The following is a 16,775-nucleotide window of genomic DNA, read 5'->3' on the forward strand; positions in this document are numbered from 1 at the left end:
CTCTGACCAAAGGCCAAGCAATAGAGAACAAATTTCAACCCACCAACTCTTGTGAATGAAGTTTTATTAGAACACAGTCATACCCATTCATTTTTATATTGTCTATGTCTGCTTTTCTCTCTACACTAGCAAACTGAGCAGCTGAAACAGAGAATATATAGTCTACAGATCCTAAAATGTTCATTATCTGACCCTTTACAGAAAGTTTGCCAACCCCTGGTTTAACCAATAGAGATATAATAGTAAATCAACCCTGTGTCATAGGAATATATACTTCAGTGGGAGACACAGGCAATTGTCACACATTGTGATATGTATTTTGATAGTAGAAATTAAAATTGCTATTGGAGCACATAGATGTTTTAATCTAAAATTGGGAGGATCAAGGTTTTTGATCTAGCATCTAACACTGGCTGCCATACTAGTAGATGCTCTCTAAGTGAACTAATTTTTTTGAAGGGAAGAATTCATTGAGGACATGAAATACTAGAGCAAGATACTAAAAGATGTAATTAAGACACTCTTCCAAAGGACTACTCATGTTTCTACTACAGGGGACTAAACCTCAATTATCACATTGTAAAGCCTAAATTACCCCAATTTTTCAGACTTGTATCCTGTTCCAAAGAAGTAAGACTCCACTGGGGTTCTTCAAGCAATAAAATAGAAAATCTGATTCTGGTGCCCAGTCTGAGAGGCTGACTGTAACACTTGCTGACGGCTGGGAGACCTATGCAGTCTTGATTGTTCTTTCAGCTTCTTTCCCCAAGACTTTATTGTGATTTTTTAATGTTAAGGCCTAGCTAAGAAGAGGCTTCAATATCCTCTTGTTTCTCTTTAGTTTACATATATACATACATTCACAGTCTTAGGTTATACTCAATACTGTTTTTCAAATAATACATACCTCTGTCTCTATATATAAACACATACAATATATATAAATATACACAGCCCACACATTCTTCATACAAAAAATGAAATTTCATATCTCTAAAAAATATGTGTGGAACTCAAATCTAATACATCCATACTTACATATAAATTTATCCTACATCAGAAAGGTCAGTGACAATTAATCACAGAGGCTGCACTGGGTTGAGAAAGTTTGGGAGGCAACTTCTGAGCACACAAGTAGGTGATGGGTATTAAAGAGGCACATATTGCATGGAGCACTGGGTTTTATATGATGAACTAATGATGAACTATACAGTGACTAGCATAATAAAAAAATAAATTAAAAAAAAAAGAAGTAAAGAACTATAATTATTTAGTGACTTTGGTCTTGGATACCAGAGATGAAACTTATTTTCCACCCCTGACCCTTAAGGATGTCTCATTCACAAATTTCTTAAATATACTCTTGCCCCCAAGCTTACCACATGTGAATGGACAGTGGACCGGCTCTCCCTAGAACTGAGGCAGGTGGAAAAGTTCTTGATGGGGATGACCCTGATGGAGAAAATAAGAATAATAATAACTTACTTCTGCAAAGCACTTTACTGATTTCAAAGTATCCTCACTGGTGTTATCTCATTGAATCACTGCAATTTTCTTTATTTACAGATTACAAAGCCCAAGTCAGTAGGGCTCAGCAGGGTCATGTGGAAATTTTGGCAAACACTTAAAACAGAAGGCTTGACTCCCAGCTGTGATACTTTCAGGGACATAAGGCAGCATCCCAGGTAATTGGGGGTAGCACACCACTCTGAGGTAAGAATGAGTAGGTGTTACCCCACACTATTTTACTCATTCATGCAGTCGACAACCATTAAGTTCTTACTATATGACACAATCACGAAGATTATAAGAGTGGTTTGAAAAGTTATGACAAGATGTTCTGAAGAAAAATGCTATATACGGGCAAGAACTTACTACAACATTGCAAGTATTAAAACAAATAGTCAATGTCATAAACATATATCTATCAATTTCCAGAGCCAGGCACAATGCTAGGTACCAGAGACACAAATAAGAACAACAACAAAAAAATCCCTGATGTAGGGTGCCTGGGTAGCTCAGGCAGTTAAGTGTCTGCCTTTAGCTCAGGTCATGATCCCAGCAACCTGGGATCAAGTCCTACATGAGGCTCCCTGACCAGCAGAGAGCCTCCCTGCTCAGCGGGACCCTACTGCCCTCTGCCCCCCACACTCACCACTTGCACACACTCTCTCTCTTAAATAAATAAATATCTTTTTTAAAAAATCTCTATGCTAAGGAGCTTACAGGCATTTTTTTCCCTTAGTTCCTTACATTAATTCCCTACCATTCTAATAATTTTATTTCCATACAAATCACCTAGGTAATGTGCTAATCCTGACAATTTTATTTATTTGGTGTCAAGTGGGCTCCAGAAACCTGAAATTTTAATAAGCCCCCAAATATCCCTGATGCAAGTACTACTCCCTGAACTTCATTATGAAAGTCATTACTAACACTTTCAAAACGCCACACAGGCTGCAGAAAATGTGCGAACCTGGTTTCTCATCTGCTGGTCTCCAGAAGAATGAATACCTGGGGTGTTCTTCCATCCAGGCCTCCGAGGTCAGCGCCAGTTTGAAGTATTCTGTACGCTGAAACATGAATTCCATAAACCCCATCAAGTCAGTGATGATGTTCTATGTCTATGTCCGTATCTATGCAGGTGTGTATAAGCAAACTGTGCAAAATACACTGGAGCTTTAACATTGTTCAATAGCTTTGAGCATCCTTTCTAACTATAGCTGAATGACAGTAAAATGCCCTAATTACATCCCTATGCTCCTATATGCATCACCAACAAGTTAGGGGGCTGCCCGAATCCCTTCAGACCTGTATCTTGGACACTTGTTCACTTACTACCTATTTTCCCTTTATAAATTAGCTTGATAGCCTACAGTCCTGACTTACCTCGCATGAAATCATTGAAGACATTCATTTTAATTTGATATGAGCCTTCCCCTTTGCGTGAAATCATGGCACTGTCCATGAGTGACTATATTTTTAGTGAACAATTACATCATGTGGCTATATGTGAGGTAATACTGTAAAGCTGTTACAATAATTGTGGAGCAGAATAAAACACAACATTATGAATGATATTCTGTGGAAAAATTAAGTTGCAAAACAGGAAATCCCACTTTAACATAAAATATGTACACATATACCATACATATGTTTACATATAAAATACATATATTCTTTGAGGGGCATCTGGGTGGCTCAGTCTGTTAAGCATCTGCTGTGGCTCAGCATCCTGTTAAGTCATGATCTTAAGAGTCCTGGGATTGAGCCCCACATCAGGCTCCCAGATTGATGGGGAGGCTGCTTCTCCCTCTCCCTCTGACCCTCCTTCTCCCTCGGCCTCTCCTCCATCCCACCTCCCCCAACTTGTGCACATGTGCTGTCTCAGATAAATAAAATCATTAAAATATTAAAGCAAAAAATAAAATACATATATTCCTTGAAAATGTAGGAATGTTTGTCATAATGGCTACCTCAGATAATAGGATAATAAGTAATTATTATTTTTCTGGGTTTTTTACATTTATGTATTTTTAAAATTTTCTATAATGTGGTACTTTGAGATCAGAAAAAGGTATTATTTAACAAGACAGTGTATTCAGTATGTTTCTATTTTATTTTAAAAGTTATATGGGGATAACATGCGCACAAATATTACTAGTATTTATCTTTGAGTGAGAGATTACAAATGATTGTTTTCTTCTTGGTGCCTTTCTTCTTTTTTAATCTTCTATAACAACATGTATGATTTTACTTTTGAAAGTAAAACAGACCTACAAAGAAAATCTAGAGCTGGATTAACAGAAATTATTCTCTAAAGGTAGAACATTAAGTCACTGTAAAACCTGGATATTTGGGAGCATTAAGTACCTTTTCTTATCACAGATGGCACCTTGAAAAACACTATGAACTCATAGTGAACACCTGAAATCAATCATCTCTAGCCTCATTATTTCTTCGTCTAAAAGAACTTTTAACCAAGAACAACTCCCTTTGGCACAGTACAGCAACAGTTACCAGAGTAATAAATAAAAAGTACTGTGAAAACAATGAAAGATAAATTTTCTAACACCCCATAAAAATTTTCAAATAAGGAAAAAATAGACTGTCAGGAGAATTTCGATAAGAAAATATAAATTGAGTGATGGTTTTATGTATATATCGTCAAATAGAAATATGAAGCCATCATCATTTAAGTTCAGCTCTGAAGTTGGGGTTATTTGGACAAATAATACACTAATGAAAACCCATTTCTGCAGAGGAGCGGGTAGTCTCCTCATCACAACAGTTCCTGAAATGAATTTGAGGCACACATTTGGGGCTTAATAAAAGGAATAATAGCGTGGTCATGAACACTTTCATTTTAAAATGGTAGACGTGACTCTGGCCTCAAAATGAGAAAAAAAGACTCCCTACCCCTTTGACAGGACACTGTTGCTATGGTGACAGTCCCCTAGCCTATGGCTGAGCAGCTCTTGGTGGCTTTAGCTTGAGTGGACAAGCTAAGACATATTTAAATCACCTTGCTCACACAGCTACCTGACCAAGAAAGCCCTTTACATAGAAACAAATTACCCCCGCCCTTTTCTTCTTTTAACCCCATGGCTTGGAGGCAGTCTCTGTGTTGAAGACTCTCAAATGTTTCTCTCCAGCCTGGACCTCTTCCTTGAGCTCAGACTTCCATTCCACAGCTCCATGTGGATGCCTGATCATGATTTGACATTTCATATGCCCAAAACAGAACCCAATCATTTCTCCCATCTCCGTCACGACCACCATCACAATCACATCCTGCCCCATCCTCCCCTACCCACTCAGTTATTCGGATCAAAAACCTTGGCATCATTACCACATTGCCTATTTCAACTTCTTTTAAACATTTGTCAGCGCTTGTCTGTTCCCACACCTTTTATCTGACCCTGTCCACTAGAGTATCAGTTCTTTCAGGGCAAGAATGCAATGTTTTGTTCACCCCTGTATTCCCAGCATCTAAAACAGTGTCTGATCTATAGTAGGAACTCGATGACTCTGCCTATTCCTATGATATCACTTTGTTATTTTAGAATTTCCAACAGTATTTTTTAGGATGTGCTTTGACTATGGACAATGTACATGGGGGGGGGGTGGCATTTGCTTCTTCATTTACAAAAGGGGGAAGCTAAATAAGCTGTAATTTTCCCATTTATGCTAAAATTTCATGACTCTATGATCAAAGTTTACTTGACATAAAATATTCATTTCCTATTCAATTCACCATGGGATTTCCATTTAGCTTTTTCTTTACTGACATATACAATAATGTATACATAATCATAGTTCCCAAAACACTTTTGTTTTCATTATTTCCTTTGATACCTAAACTGTTGGAGCCTTACATTTATTATTTCTGGTTTTTTTATTTGTTTTATAAATAACTATAAACTCAGAGGAGGGGGTATATGAATTAACCAAATTCACCATCTGTCTTATTTCACTTAACCAATCTGTATTGGTTAATACTTGACATGTTTTTATAGTCATGGTGTATATGTAGGAGTTATAATAAATGATCTTTCTCCAAATTTTTTTCAATAAATATTAATCATCATATAATTCAAGAGAGTGTAACATAGTTTCCAAGTCTTCCAACAGTTTGGATTAGACTCCAGCCCTGCCCTTTCTATAAGAAAAGAGAAAGCTTCTAGCATGTTTCAGTTGAGTGGAGAAGCCAGGACCAGCTCGACTCCCTGTCATCCTGCAGTAGCATCTAACACTCTTCCTGTTTGACTTATTCCTTTGAGGAAAGGCATGGCCTCCAGAAAGCCCCTGCAGTTAAACAGGAATACAGAATAATCAGAAATACTTGGGTTCAAATCCCCACTCTATCATTTACCACCTCTGTCACTGTCAACAAGTCATGGGCCTCCTTTTCTGCATCTGTAAAGTGTACTAACTGCTTCTTAAGAAAAGTATAAAATTAAATTAAATGATGTAAGTTGGTGCCAGGTATACAGTACACACTCAGAAAATGAGAACTCCTCTTCATCTCGGTTACTTGGAGAAATAACATATCAATCTAATCACACTTTCACAAATGGAAAGAGGAAAAGGAAAACCAAGATAGGCCTAGAATACAGTATTGGGTAAACGTTACGAACAACTAAATTAATTATAGACAGGGCACCTGGGTGGCTCAGTGGTTAAGCCGCTGCCTTCGGCTCAGGTCACGATTTCAGGGTCCTGGGATCGAGTCCCACATCGGGCTCTCTGCTTGGCGGGGAGCCTGCTTCCCTCTCTCTCTCTCTGCCTGCCTCTCTGCCTACTTGTGATCCCTCTCCGTCAAATAAATAAATAAAATCTTTAAAAAAAATAAATAAGAATAAAAAAATAATTAATTAATTATAGACAGGTACTAGCTATACATATTTTGATAAAAACAGTGAAAAACTAGACTTCAAATAGTCTTAGCACAAAAAAATTACACTTTAGCCCCCGGGGGGGGGGAAGCTTACATTTTTCTGTCAATATTTTAAGTGAATTTATTTTCCTATAACTTGGGAGTTTCTTATAGGACCATGTAGCTTCTGGGCACCCACTGAATCCTCCTACCTATGAGCTAGTTATTTAATATCCTCATGTCTAGAGAAATGAAAGGAGAATTTTCTCTAGTCTAATTAAAATCTAGGATCTGGGAAGAAACGACTGGTAAGGAAGAGGATTTTTTTTCTTCTTTTTTTTTTAGTAGCCATGAAGAATGCCCTGGCTTGCATACTTATGAGTTTTGAGGAGGACTTCTGTGCCAGACAAAAGAAACAGAGAACTCAAGAACTGAAAAGCATGATTATCGTAACATCTCAAAAGCTGCATTAGATTATCTTTTAAGATCTTCTTGATCTCCAAGACTCTATAGACATCTCCGTTTAAACGTTCCTTCTAAAATGAATTCTACACAGTTTCTACAATTATCTTGTATTCTTGCAGTCTATCCAGGACAGCTTGAGTTAAGTAGTTGGTGGTTTGATAACTATCTAGAGATATTTCTTGTGTTCTTAAATAAGATGGATGGTGAATATCTAGAGTTATTTCCTGTGTTTTTGCCTTCAGAAGGTCAACTTAGAGAAGATGCATTATGGAGGATATATACTGACAATGAGGAGAAACTAAGTTCTTATGGTCAATTTTGTTCCATGGCAGCCAGTACTGGGCCTATTCTGACGAAATCCATTCCTGACAGGACTTTCCTTCCTCTTCTTCCCATCTTGCAGTCCACTTGAGACTTCCCACTCAGAAACTCCACATCAGTACCATATCCACCCCCCCTTCTCCACTTTCCCACTCCTTTCCCCACCCTCGAGCCTTCCATTTTACCTCATGTGCATACACACACACACTCCCTATGATCTGAAGGCTTCAGAATAAAAATCTAATAGCATTTCCTTCCAAATAAGTGGGAATCCCTGTTTTAAAATCTCATGCAAGGGCATGAGACTGGTTATCTTTAAGCCGATAGTCCTGTTTTTCTGTGGCAATTTCCAGGCGCTTCCCTTTTTAGCTTCAAAACAATCTTAGAAAGAACTAAGAGGGATTCAATGGGAAGAACGCAGGAATGTCTGATGCAGAGGACCTGGAAGCCTGGATTGTGAGGAGAAGAAGAGGAAAAAAACCAAATTTCTAGGACCCTGTCCCAAAAGACCATAAATCAAGAAAGTGAAGAAAATGCTGGTACAGACAGCAATTTTGAGGAGAAGCCACAGGGACAAATTTATCTCTGTTGAAGGTCAAAGGAGGCTTACATCACTGATAGGACCTTGAATGGAAGCAGATAGGGTGGGATCACAAGGTACAAACTACCATCTAGTAAAGTCAAGATTGGGTAATAGAAAAATTTCTGTTGCGTTGAGGTTCCATTATGCTATGAAACTTTATTTTTCAAGCAAGAGGGTCTTTCCAAGACTTAGAAAATATAAGAGAGAAGAAATCTTAAAGTCTGAGCCTTATGATCAGACAGAAATAGAAGATAAACCAAAGGAAAATGAGCTGAGACAACAGAATAAAATGTTTCATGCATTTCACATTAGCCAACTAACGTGAGACTGCGTTTCAACTGTACAGAGTTCTCTCACACATACTGAGAAGTCTGTTATACTTTACGCTCACTCTATGTGCTAACCTCTAGGGACTCTGGTGAGTAGGAGAGCCAGGGAAAGGAGAAGGCAGTCAGGGTAAGGACCACTGGCATGCTGCTCTCCAGAAGCACTCTTCTGTGAAGAAAGCTCCCTTTAGGGGTAAAAATGAAGACAGATCTAAGAGTAAACAAATAGCATATCCAGAAACTCACCAAGAAGGGCTCTTAGCCAAACTGTGGTGGCTGCCCTTTGACCCTCAGCTATGGTAGGGTAGAATGATAAAATCGGTTTCATCATGAGACTTTAGTAAAGCTCCATGTTCTGGATGGAGCTCCACGGGGCTCTGGCAATTCTGAGCAAAGTATCTTCCCGCCAATTTCTTCAAACTACCTTCCCAGAAAAGCAGGTCGAGGGGCTGATGAATTAGTTTTGCATTTGTACTAATAAATCAGAACGGTTTTCTTCCGAGTCTTAAGGCTTCCTTCAGCCTCTCCTAAAGTCAGTACAAATTGTACGTATATTGCGCTTGTTACTAAAGATGTCTGGAGTGGTTTTTTGTTTGTTTGTTTGTTTGTTTTGTTTTGTTTTTTGTTTGTTTGTTTTTAACCCAGTCGCTATTACCTCTTGAGAGTTAGAAAATGAAGAGCCACGTTTATCCCCAGAATCAGGAAATTCAAGAGACACCTTGTTTAGGAGAGGCGTCCAAGGTCACTGGCGAAGTCGGAAAGAGCCGCGGCTTCAGGAAAGTCTCCGTCCCCAGCTTTGAGCAGTGTCTCCTTCGCCTTCCCCAGACGACAGGCTGTGGTCGCGAGAGGAATTTTCCCGGGAGAGACTGTCCTAACGGGGAGCTCGGGTCCACGCTGCGGCGTTCAGGGTTTGCGTCTCCACCCGGGGCCAGGAACATGTTCACTGCGGTGGGCTAGGAGCGCGAGGCGGAGGCCGGCCCCAGGCTCGCCGCTGCTCCCGGATCCCGACGGGCGCGAGAAGGGGGTTGTGCCCCGGACCCTCCGGCCCGCAGCCCTTCCCTTCAACCCGCGGGAACCCGGAGCCTCCGAAGGGCGCCGCCCGCCGTCCCCGAGTGGCTCGGGAAAGAGCGGCGACACCATCCGCTCGCCTCGGGAGACCCGCACAGAGCCCGCGCGTCGCGAACCCCGGAGGCAGGCCCCCCGCGCCCCCCGCGCTCGGCCCTCACGGCGCCCACGTCGCGGCGCCCCACCTCCCGGCGCCGACCCTTTCGGTCCCCGCCCTTCCCCTCACGACGTCCGCGGCTCCTGCGGCGGCCGAACCGGCTGCTGAGGCCCAGGCACCGCGGGTCCCGAGAGCGCGGGCGGCCCAGGCACCACGTGTCCCGCCCGGGCTGGCGCGGGCGGAGCGGGCCGGGCCCGGCTCCCGGAGCCTGAGCGCGCGCCGGCGGCTCCACCGGGTCGCTTGCGCACCCGACCCCGGGCCAGCCGGGCCCCGGCCTCCCGCGCGCGCGCGGATGCCTCCTCCTGGACGGCGCGATGGGCCCCTTTTGGGAGAGAGAAGGTAAGACCGGGCGTCGGCGCGGGTTCCAGTGTCACTGATCGTGAGCGACTAGTCAGTCCTCTTGGGTCCAAGGAGAGCGGACAAGGATACTCCAGACCAGCGTGGTGAGGTGGGGTTATCTGGGCGCTCGGGGACCCACCGAAGGAGATCGTTGAAAATGGGGACACTCGGCAGAGGGATGGAGGTGACAGTGTCCCAGTTTCATTGGTCATTGAGGTGGTTGAGCTAGACTCCTCGCACAGCAGGCAAGGTTGACCAGGCCATAGGATTTGGATCGCCTCTTTACTAGTCAGTCGTCCTCGAGAGGGGAGCTTGGAAGGGGTGCCTTTCAATAAGGAAGATTCAGTGAAGAATTAGTGTGATCCAAAAAGAAAGCCTCGGTAGATCTCTCAAAAGACATGGATGGCCCAAAGTCCCCAGAGGACACTTTTCAAGTTTCTGCTCCCTTGGGGATTTTTCATGCAGATTATTCGAGGTGAAGAGGGAGGACGAATTTTCTTCAGTATGTTGTTGAAGGACTCCGCTGATGCGCTCAACATGTCCTCATGCAGGAAGGCATCAACAGGTTCAAATTAAAATGAGTAAATTGTAGAGAAAGAGATCGGTAAGCTTAACATGGTGCATAGGAAGAGATTCCTAAAGCTTTAAATGGAAGGAGTCACTTGGGGAAAACGGCTTTCCAGTTTTTTTAAATCCTGTTCTGAAATGTGAAGCAAGGAGTGATCTCTGAGAAAGCAGGAAACTTCACTGCTAGGTTCCTTGCAGGTCTGGCCCTGACCCCAGACCCTGGGCAGCAGAAGCAATGACCTGCTTGTGTCTCAAACTCTCTTCTCAGAAAAGGGCCAAATGTGAACCCCAATGTTCAGAATTTTGAACTTGAAGTTTCTGCTGCAGCACTGCCTACTCAGATGCATTGCCAGGCACATTTTAGGGATGTTTGCTTCCTCTTCCCTAAAGGATGTTCTTGGGAGCAAAGAGAGTCAAGTAATCCCAATGCCAGGTTTTCTCCACCTGTACATTTGGAAGAATGGTAGCCCGTCCCCTTGAGAGATGGGTCCAAGTCAGATGATGTTTTTATTTGCTTCAGATTTTAGAGGAGCAGTATATTTTCATAATGCAGCTTTTGGTTAGTTGTTTGGTAGTGACACTATTTTAGTGCAGAATACATTTAAATATATTCAATCTTTGTTGATCTCCACATATTTAAATCATGATTTCTTAACTTTGTTGGCATTTAATAATCTTTAAAATAATATCATGACTGAGAACAGTAATCACAGGTTTTCTTAAATGCTGGTCCTCTAAAAAAAATCAGAGTCCAAACGTTCATTTTTATAGATGAGCTACTGAGTCTATAGAGAGTAAGTGAGTTGTCTAAGGACATAAACTAACCAGTAGCAAACTTAGAACCAGCCACTTCCTAACACCCAGTCCTGTGGTTTCCCCATATTTTACTAAAAATATGTAAGAGATAAGCATAAATAAGTAATTTTACAGACTAGTGATTGGCAGGTCTTAGAGATGGGGTGAAGAGGTCTGTGATTACAAAGAGGTGTATGAAGGAGATCCTTGGGATAATAGAATAGCTGTGTTTCTTGATATGAATGGTGTAGATGTATGAATCTGCAAATGTGATAAAATATCAGCAGTGTACACACATTGGACTAACGTCAGCCTCCTAGATTTCATTTTATACTGTGGTTATGTAATATACAGTCACTGGGGGAAACTGGGTGAAGGATATTGGACTTCTATACTGTCTAAGCAACTTCCTATGAATCTGCAATTATCTCAAAATAAAAAGTCTTTTTTAAAAACAATTTTGTAAGTACTTCAAAATTCAATCTTGACTATTTTGCTAACTCTGAGTTGTACACAAAATACCCTTTTTTGCTGTATATGCTATTTTATGTATGTGATACAAACTAATGCTTGCATATTTGCTCATTTGATATTTTTTAAAGATTTCATTTATTCATTTGACAGAGAGAGAAAGAGAGAAATCACAAGTAGGCAGAGCAGCAGGAAGTGGGGTGGAGAGGGGAGCAGGCTCCTCACTAAGCAGAGAGCCCAATGTGGGGCTTGATCCCAGGACCCTGAGATCATAACCCACTGAGGCTTAACCCACTGAGCCACTCAGGCGCCCCCGTTCATTTGATATTTAAAAAAAACATGTACACTCCTAATGCATATCTGCTCATGCTAGGATATCCGTATATCCTGGAAATGCTAAATAGCATCTTAGCAAGAGATGCAATTTAACATAATTTATTTAAAATTTCAGAAAATAGGCAGAAAGTGTCTTTTTTAAGTAGTTATTGTGCTAAAATAATGGGTGTTTTTCCTTCTTTTTTTCCTAGAAAAAAAAGGAATACTGTGGTCTTGGCTTTACAGTTGGTCTTTCCTTTTCTTAGCAGAATGTTTTCCGTGCTTCAGGCGATTAAATGGTTAGAGATCACCAAGTGGAAGTGGTGGGAAGACATAGGCTTCCTTTAGAAAGAAACTGATAGTCATAATGATTTTTTCTTCTTTATGAGAATTCAGGAATGTAAATTAATTAAAATATCTGAAAAGTTTTTTGTGGATTTTTAAGAGCTACCTTATCAGTTCCAAGATGAGGTTTTCTTTATGGGGTTGGCCGCCAATGGCAGAAGCCCTAGAACACATTCCAGAGGAAGTGGAAAACTAAAGCTTTGGCGGTCTTGTAGCCCCAGATCCTTGTAGATCATGAAAAAGGAAAGGAAGATTCTTGTATACACACTTCTGACCAAAGAAATATCATTCTCTGGGGTGCCTGGGTGGCTCACTTGGTTGAGTGACCGATTCTTGATTTCAGCTCAGGTCATGATCTCTGGTCGTGAGATTGAACCCTGCATAGGTCTCAGAGGGGAGTCTGCTTGAGATTCTCTCTCTGCCTTCCCTTTGCCCCTCCCCCCTTGCAAGCTTGCTCATGCTCTCTCTCTCAAATAAATAAATAAATCATAAAAAAAAAAGAAAGAAATACCATTCTCCATGGGAGGAGGAACTATTTCAGAACCTCAGTTATTCTAGTACACTTCAAAATTTCTACCATTTCTAAATACAAATTGTACTACTATTTACTTAATTACTATTTACTTAATTTACCAAAATTTATATCAACACACTTTTTTTTTTTAACTTAGCCTTCATCTAGGGAATAATATCCATGAAATACCAGGTTTTATGTGTTAGTTATATTTCTTCCAGTATGTACAATTAAATGTGTAAATTTAATAGAGACTTATCCATAAACCACTTAAAGTGTACCACCACTGGTACACTCAGGACACAGGCACACTATACAATGCAAAACTTTACGAGGCCCCCTAGGGACTGGTGAGGGAAGCAAGCCTAGAGTGGCTCGTGAGCAATGGTATGATGGAGAGAGAACTAGGTTGCTTCTACATCCTAGGAGCCATTTCAAAAATGCCCTATTATCCCTTCTAGAAAAAAAAAATTTTTTTCATTAAACTTTTTAAATTATATAGTATTCCTAAAAGTACTCTCATTCTTTATTGGAGTGAAACATCTCAGCAAGTATATTTAGCTCTGTAGAAACGAGAAGCAATATTTGGTTTTACTTTCTACAATTTATAGTAATGACTGTGTAAGTTGTCTCTCGGGCTTAATCACCAAGTGATATGAATGTGGGCTTTTTCAGTCTTTCTTCTCAGAGTAGGTCAATTTCATTTACTTGAACTATAAGGCATTTGGTTTGGTATAGAACCCTTTGAAAAACATCATGGATAAGAAAATATTTGCATTCTTCAAGTGAATTTTAAAAACTATATGACAAAAGAAGGGTAGATAGTATGGAAGGACCAAACCAGCGTTCCTAAAAATGCTTTCAAGGAACTTTAACTCCTTGGGCTTCTACTGGTTCCAAAATGAACTTTTACAACCATCAAACTTAAGTGAGAATATCCACTCATCACAGAAGAAGACAGGAGTACTTGGCTGGCTGAGTTGAGGGAACGGGCAGCTCTTGATTTCCGGGTTGTGGTTGAAGCCCTATGTTGAATGTAGAGATTACTTAAAACTAAAATCTTTAAAAAAAAAAAAAAAAAGAAAGAAAGAAAGAAAGAAAAGCAGAACATTTACTGTAACAACATGTGGCTTACAAAGGCATTCTTCAGGGCTATGATTCTTTTTTATTTAAATAATCTTCTTGCAAATATTAAAAGGATTGGTTGCTTTGTTTTTAACTTTGTTTCTCAAGAAATATTAGCATGCCTCATGGACAGTTAGAAAATATCTTCCTAGACCTTACCTACCTCAAAATCCATATTTGAACGTTCAGTCTTTGACTATGACTGAATTGATAAAAGGAGAAATTAACTAAGTCACAATCTAAATCCACCAGTTATTTCTGACCTTTTGTTTCAAGAAAAGCTAAGTTATTTACACAGTCAGATCAGATTATTTTCAATACATGGTAATTAAAGAAAAAAATCTTTTCTTGGGGTGTCTGGCTGGTTCAGTAGGTAGAGCACATGACTCTTGATCTCAGGGATGTAGGTTCAAGCCCCATGTTTGGTGTAGAGGTTACTTAAAAATAAAATCTTTAAAAATATTTTTTCTTTATCCTATTATCAATATAAATAGAAAAGCAAGAAGTTAGATTGGGACAGAATCATGTATAGGTCTATCACTAAGCCACCTCATTTTAGAATTACAGTCTGCCACAGCATGAAGAGAAAACGAAGATAAGATGTTTTCCTTAAGGAGGATGATACTGTTGTAGGAACAGTCACTGCCAGGTGACAGATGATTTCATCCTCTTCATTCTTCATCCTCTAAATTATTTAAGAGTTTGAAAGCCAATCAAAGATAATGTAGGATGTTTGGGCTGCTGAGTCAGCAAAGTATTCAACAGGTTGGTGCATCAGGAATACAACTATGTATAGATACATATTGTTGACTCTGTATTCCATCTGGTTTATCATTTTGCCTCAGCAAAGTGGCAATTGTGTAATGAATAGTTTAGAAAGAAAATGTAAGTGAATGAATAAATACATTAGGTTAAAAACACCTATTTGTCACAGTGTAATGTTCTGTTCACCCTAAAGTAATTTCGTTTTCTGTGCTGAGTGCATAGGAAAATTCCAATATAAAGTTAGCCCACCAAGAGCACATTTATAGAGTGCTTATATAATTTAATGTCCATACTGGGGCAAATAGAGAATGCAAACTCCATAAAACAGAGATTTTTTTTTTTCCTGTTGTATTCCCAGGGCCTAGAGCAATGTTTGGCAATAATAGGTTTTTAATAAATATTTTCAAACAAATAAGTAAATAAAAGAATACATGTATATATCGCATAAGCATATTAAAATTTATGAAAAATATTAGCATTAAATTCAAAATTCAGCCATAGGTTATTTTGTGAATTGCTAAATTGTGGTTAAGGTGAATTCTTCTAGTATAAAGGCAGTCCATCTCATCATTGGAAAGATCTAATTATCCTTATATTGAGATCAAACTTGAACTCAACTAACTGGAATGTCTTTATTGTCACCCAACCAGTAATTATTAATAATGATGTCATGTGAAACCTTGCCAAATTCCTCACTGATGTCTGTATGTTTTGCCACATGTCCCAAGTTGGCAGCCTATGGGCCAGATTCAGTCTGCAGGTATTTTTTGTTTTGTCTTAAAAGCCAGGGGTGTATTCACTAGTAAAAGTTTGCAGTTTGAATTTTTTTTTAATCAAGAGGATTTGCAAAGAAATCCCATATTTCTGATTTCCCTAGAAAATAAATAATAAAGTTAGAGCTGAGTAGTGGTAGCTGAGCACAATCTCTTTTCTTCACAGCGCCCATTACCATTCTACCTGATAGTACACTGGGGCATTTAGCTTGTTTATGTTAATTACTTTAACTAAGAAAGCCTCTAAATTTGTGACTTCTGTCCTAACTATTTCTCAGGTTTACTAGTCTTAATCCCATCAGAAAAAAAAAAGAAAAAGAAGAGGAAGAAGAAGAAGCTAGGTTTGCCCCAGTTTGGAGCCCAAGCTGATTTCTAAGTAATGCATTTGCTCTCCGAAGAGCTCGCAGACCATCTTTTTATTAATTTGTGCAAGAATGTTGCCTGATGTCTCACTTAGTCTCACCAATGTTTTAGACTCTTTAATTTTTGAAACTCAGAATTAAAAAGAATTATTCTTTTTTTCTAGATCTGTACCCTTTGGGCATCTCCAAGATTCTTGAAAGACATTAACAGTATTATCATAATCCTATTTGTAAAAAGTGAGATTATAAAGCCTGGGACATAATTTGTCTGTCAAACGAATTAAATACCTTCAGAGAAACTAGTAACATCACTTGGCCTGAGATTTACTCTCTTTTGCCAAGTTTTATTCTATCCTTTTTAGTTTGGAGATCATTTTGCATGATAGAGAAGTAAAAGAGAAGCTACAAAGTTACATCTTCTCTTAATCATCCATTAATAATAAATGAACTGCAACAAGTAGTGATTTTATGCTTTTTTTCCTCCAAACATAATTGCAATGAATATTGTTTTCATTCTTAATATTTTTGAAAGTCAGATTTCAAAATTAAATTGTGGTCTTTCTGATACTATGAACCATAGTTTTGCTGCATCAAAGGTTCCTGGGATCAGAACTGTGCATTTTTCATTTTTTTGCATTAATAATACTACTTATTATTATAATATTTAACTCAGATTTTAAATTGATTGAACATCACTCTTTTGTGTGAAACATGGTGATAATGTGAAGGAGAGATTACAAAATAATGTATATTTAAAAATACATATAAAAATGCCCTAAAAAGCCCTCTAAGTTCAATTTGTAAGATGAGTACATAAGGGGAAGAAAGTGAAGAGTTATCTGTTTGTCTAAAACTATGGAATAAAATATGAACTTAATCTCAGAAGTGCACATATTTTCTTCTTCCCTGGAGAAAACTGTAAACCTTTGGTGACCCAACCAAAGACAGTTACCTGAGTTTAAAACTATAAAAATCCATTTAAGTTCAACTTACTAATAGTGAGCATTACTTTCCCAAGGGCATAGCTGACATCTTTTGTAGTACAAATGAAGAATGAGGTAGAAGGTAATATTAACGTGTTCTCTCCTTTCTTCCTTGGTTTAACCTG

The 16,775-nt window shown here is 39.3% G+C and overlaps 1 long non-coding RNA gene across 1 annotated transcript; it reads right to left on the reverse strand.

The window, feature by feature from the left end:
- Positions 1 to 1,379: 1,379 nt before the first annotated feature.
- LOC122905527 lies at positions 1,380 to 9,022 on the reverse strand. Its single transcript, XR_006384345.1, has 3 exons — positions 8,321 to 9,022; positions 2,477 to 2,573; positions 1,380 to 1,452 (listed from the first exon to the last, which is right to left on the reverse strand). It is a non-coding gene; the product is annotated as an uncharacterized LOC122905527 (long non-coding RNA).
- Between the last annotated feature and the right edge of the window lie 7,753 nt (positions 9,023 to 16,775).

This window comes from Neovison vison, chromosome 4, assembly GCF_020171115.1.
Source record: "Neovison vison isolate M4711 chromosome 4, ASM_NN_V1, whole genome shotgun sequence".
NCBI lineage: Eukaryota > Metazoa > Chordata > Mammalia > Carnivora > Mustelidae > Neogale > Neogale vison.